General features: G+C 50.8%; 1 pseudogene across 1 annotated transcript; it reads left to right on the top strand.

Moving 5' to 3' along the window:
- The first annotated feature begins 838 nt into the window (after nt 1-838).
- Nucleotides 839-4,113, top strand: LOC309798628 (heterogeneous nuclear ribonucleoproteins A2/B1-like; annotated as a pseudogene). The gene is made up of 3 exons: nt 839-986; nt 2,526-2,630; nt 3,458-4,113. The product of its transcript is annotated as a heterogeneous nuclear ribonucleoproteins A2/B1-like (transcript).
- The last annotated feature ends 1,006 nt before the right edge of the window (nt 4,114-5,119 follow it).

The raw sequence follows: 5,119 nt of genomic DNA, 5'->3' as shown, positions 1-5,119 counted from the left end.
CTTCTCACTGTTGTGGCCTCTCCCGTTGCGGAGCATAGGCTCCGGACGCGCAGGCTCAGCGGCCATGGCTCACGGGCCCAGCCGCTCCGCGGCATGTGGGATCTTCCCGGTCCGGGGCATGAACCCGTGTGCCCTGCATCGGCAGGCGGACTCTCAACCACTGCGCCACCAGGGAAGCCCCCCCTTGTAACTTCTGATTCTTCAGGCCTTATGAGTCACGAGATAAACCTTGAATATTGGCAACAATAACAGATTATTTCTCTAGCTCAGGTCTTTGCAGAATCTCCCTGCATCTCAGTGTTTCTGGAAACGTCCAATGTATGCTTTGTCTAAGTTCACCAAGAAACCCCTTTTTAGCTTTAACACTTCTTCCTTTTTTGCTCTTTCTCTTAATTTCCTGCGGTTCCTTCAGTTCTTAAGTCTTGTGAGAGTGCCTTTCAATTGCTGCCACCATTTACAGTGTGTGTGGGGGTCAATATACTGGGATTTTTTTCGTTGCAAGTGACAGAAACCCAGTTTAGTTTTACCTTGATTGGCTGATGAAATCCAGTGGCAGGATGGCAGCTGTCTCAGGAGCAAGAGGAGCCTCCCTGTAGCTTTTCACAGTTTTGCCTTTGCTTTATTCTTATCTTCAGGGTAGCTTTCTATTCTTCTCCACGTCACATGCTTATAGTTTCTACTCTTTGTATTTTGTAATCCAGGCACCCCAAAGAGTCTGCCAACTCTCTCAGTTCTGGAATGACCAAACGAGGGCCTTGTTGGCTCAGTGTGGGTCGGGGGCTCTCCTCTGGATCGATCAACTGTGGCCGTGGAGGCATAACATGATAATGGGCTCAGCATGGGTCAGGGCCCCACTCGTGGGTCATCACTGGTGGTCAGGGAGCAAGCTGTCGTGGTAACGTGGCTGCCGAACAACATGTGGTCAGAAGTCACGTCTGCCTTCCTCACTGCCAAATCCAGGGCACTTAGCATAGACCTCCTTACTGGTAGGTATTTTAAAAATTGAAGAATGGGGCTACCCTGGTGGCGCAGTGGTTGAGAGTCCGCCTGCTGATGCAGGGGACATGGGTTCATGCCCCGGTCTGGGGAGATCCCACATGCCACAGAGTGGCTGGGCCTGTGAGCCGTGGCCGCTGAGCCTGCGTGTCCGGAGCCTATGCTCCGCAACGGGAGAGGCCACAGCAGTGAGAGGCCCGCGTACTACAAAAAAAAAAAAAAATTTCAGAATGAATGGATTATGTGTGTGCACACGTGCGTGCATGCATGTGCAGGGTGTGCGCGTGTAGCATGGGGTGGTGGGGAGTAGGGAAAAGAAAGGGTTTCCCTGACAGGAGATCAGCCCAGATGGCAGAGTAGAGAAACCCTGAGCTCATTCCTCTTACAAGCACACCAAAATCATAACTATCAGCAGAACAACCATGGACGAAAAAGCTGAAACCTGCCAGAAAAGATCTTCTACAATGAAAGACCTAAGGAAGGAATCACAACCAGGGGGGTAGGAGGGGCAGAGTTGCTCTACAGTCAAGTCCCATGTCCCTGGGGGCAGAGGGGAGGTGGGCTGGGGGGCTGGGGAGGCTGACCCACAAACTGGAGAATAATTACAGAGGAGAGTAATTATTGAGAGTACTCAGAGGCCCACGTCGGGCTCCCCAGCCCAAGGGTCCTGCACCAGGAGATGAGCCCACAGAGAATTTGGTTTTGAAGGCCAGTAGGGCTTACTTTCAAGGAGTCCTGGGCTTAGAAATAGAAACTCACACTTAAAGGGCACACACAAAATCTCACATGCTCCAGGACCCAGGGCAAAAGCAGTAATCTGATAGGAGTCTGGGCCAGACCTCCCTGCTGGTCTTGGAGAGTCTCCCGGAGAAGCAGGGGGCAGCTGCAGCTCACGCTGGGGCCATAGACACTGGCGGCAGCCATTCCTGGGAGCTCGTTCCACAGCGTGGACACTGGCAGGTGGCAGAGTGGGGACCTCCCTCTAGTTCATTAGCGCCAACATCTGGCCCCATCCACCAGTGCTGGGACGCCTCAGGCCAAGTGCTGGGGCACAGGCCCGCCCATCACCAGAGAGGCTGCCTAGAGACCTCTTAAGCCCACAGCCGTTTCTAGACACAGCACCACCCACCAGAGGGCCAGGACCCAGCTCCACCCACCAGTGGGCAGGCATCACCCCCAGGATCCCCTACTGCCCGCCTTGCCCTCAGGAAGCTGGCTCTAGCCCCTGGACCAGCCTCACCCACCGGGGGCAGACACCGGACCCAAGAACACCACAATCCTGCAGCCTGCGGACCCTGCCCTAGGACCAGCTGGGCCTTGGCCCTGCCCGCTAACAGGTCAACACAAGCTTCGAGACACCCGGGACCCCATATCCAACCGTGTCAGGAGCCAGCCTTCACAACCCATCCCGCCTCAGTGATCTGACACCAGCTCTGAGATAGGCCAGTACTAACCACAGGACCTGGCTCCACCCACCAGTGGGCAGGAAATAACCCCGGAGTCTTCTGGACCCTGACTCTGCCCACTAGTGATCCACCTTAAGCCCCAGGATGCACTGGGGTTCTGCAGTCAGCCCCCTGGTGAACTGGTCCTGCCAACTAGTGGCCAGCAGCCTCCGCAGAAGGCAGGGCCTGGTGACCCATAGGGCTAAGGGCCAGTGACACCAGACCACCCACAGTAGTCAGCCCTCATAGGGGGCACCCCTAGAGCATATAAGTCCGGTAGTGAGGGGGGAGTGCACTGCTGGAATTGACAGGAAGTCTCTTACAAAAGGCTGCTTCTCCAAGGTTGAGAAATGTAACCAACCTACCAGATACATAAAAATAAAAACAGCAACTGAGGCAAAATGAGGTAGCAGAGGAATGTGTTCCAGACAAAGGTACAAGATAAAACCCCAGAAGAAGAACTAAGAGAAGTGGAGATAGGCCACCTGCCCGAGTTCGGGGTAGTGATGGTAAAGATGATGAAAAACTCGGGAGAAGAATGGATGCAAAGAAAGGGTTTCCTATGCACTCCTATCACTGTCGTTTCCCACTGATGCCTGGAGCGACCACACTGAACCAAACTGAAGGTATTCCACTCTTCCAACGTCAGGCTGCTTTCTAACACTGAAGGATCTTGCGGTAGTCTCTTCTGTGCTCTGTGCTTCAATGAGGTAAAGAGAGTTCCTTTCCTATGGCTGATGCTGTGGTCTCTGTGCTGGGGCTACTCTTCCATGTTAGTCACTGGCACCTGGAGAATACCGGTGTGTGACAGGTGGTTGTGCTGTTATTCACGTGGACCACATGGCATCATCTGTTTAAAAGGGGAGAAGCAGCTTTTCCCAGCAAGCTACAGGCTGTCTGCATCTTAGGAGAAAATTGAAAGGTGCTCAAGAATTATCCAAGTGCGCCGGGTCCTGCATGGAGGTGCTCCTAGAAGGTGTTGTTGCTGGAACATTGGAGGTTCATTCTTACCTCAGATCTGGGGCGGGTCAGGTTCCAGGTTCGTGATCTTCCCCTGAGATCTCCCTCATCTCCCTCAGCTTCAGGAAAATGGCTGAAGCAATGGACTCCAAGATGGAGGCAAGTTTCAAAACTGTTACTTTCTGGAGGAAGAAGAAGGAACAAGAAGAATTCCATAAACTCTTTATTGGTGGCTTGAGCTCTGAAACCACAGAAGAAAATCTGAAGAACTACTACCAGCAATGGGGAAAACTTACAGGCTGTGTGGTCATAGGGATCCTGCCAGCAAAAGATCAAGAGGATTCGGTTTTGTAACTTTCTCATTCACGGCTGAGGTGGAGGCTGCCACACCTCATTCCACTGATAGGAAACGGTTGCCCCCAAATGTGCTGTCCCAAGAGAGGATTCTGGACAGCGGGGTGCTTTCCTAACTGTGAAGAAACTATTTGTTGGTGGCATTGAAGAAGCTACTGAGGAGCATCATCTTAGAGGTTACTTTGAGAAATATGGAAAAATCGATGTCATTGAAATAATTCCTCATAGGGAGTCTGGAAAGAAAAGAGGCTTTGGGTTTGTCACTTTTGATGGCCGTGATCCGGTGGATAAGCTTGTGCTGCAGAAATACCATACCATCAATGGTCATCATGCAGAAGTCAGAAGGGCCTTGTCTTGACCTCACATGCAGGAAATCCACAGTTCTAGAGGTGGAAGAGCAGGCAACGTCGGTTCTGGAGATTCTCCTGGTGGTGGTGGAAATGTTGGAGCAGGACCAGGACGAGGAAGGAAACTTGGAGGACAATCTGATAGATTCAGGAGTGGTCAGTGGACTTGGTCATGGCTCTAGTAGGTGTGGAGGAGGACCTGGATCTGGCAACCAGGATGGGAGCCCCGGGGGTGGTATGGCATCTATGGGGGAGGAAAGTGTGCAAGTGGAAATGACAATGATTTTCGGAAATCGTAACCAGCAACCTTCTAACTAAGCTTAGCGAAAAGTGGAAATGTCGGTAGCCGGCACGAGAATTATACGGTGGAGGAAACTATGGTCCAGGTGTCAGTGGAGGAAGTGGGGGTTATGAAGGGACCAGCCGATACTGAGTTTCTTTCTGTTGGCCATGGGCAAGTAGGAGAGGATGTATGAATAGGAGAGCATGAGAGCCCAGAGGTAACAGAACATCTTCAGGTCGTGGAAACTCTCAGTCATACAGAAACATGCAGAGCAGAAGACATCAGAGCAGAGGCAGAGAGCCATTTGTGAATGGATTGAATTATTTAAGAACATTACCTTACTATGGAGGAAAGGTTGTGAAAAAAAAATGCTTTTGAGACAGTTTCTTAGCTTTCTAACTGTTTCTTTCTAGTGGTCTTTGTAAGAGTGTAGAAACATACCTTCTTTGATAATGTTAAAATGTGTAAGTGCCGGGTGACATGTAAAACCTTTTTCAAGATTTTTCTCGCAAAGTTTTGAAAAGCTGTTGTCCAGGATCATGGTGTAATGAGACATAATGTTACATGTATTCCTTTTAAAAACTGAAGTGCCTGTGTAGACTTCAGAAGCTGTTGTACATTTATGATCTAATAAAGACTTCTAAAGGAAAAAAATAAATAAATAAAAGGGGAGAAGCTTCCCCTGATCCCAGGTCAAAGGCCCTAGAGCAGAGCTGCCCTGTGCTCTTAGAGGT

Source organism: Mesoplodon mirus (genome assembly GCF_964341445.2).
Source record: "Mesoplodon mirus genome assembly, chromosome: 2".
NCBI classification, from domain to species: Eukaryota; Metazoa; Chordata; class Mammalia; order Artiodactyla; family Ziphiidae; genus Mesoplodon; species Mesoplodon mirus.
This window is presented reverse-complemented; position numbering and strand designations above follow the sequence as displayed.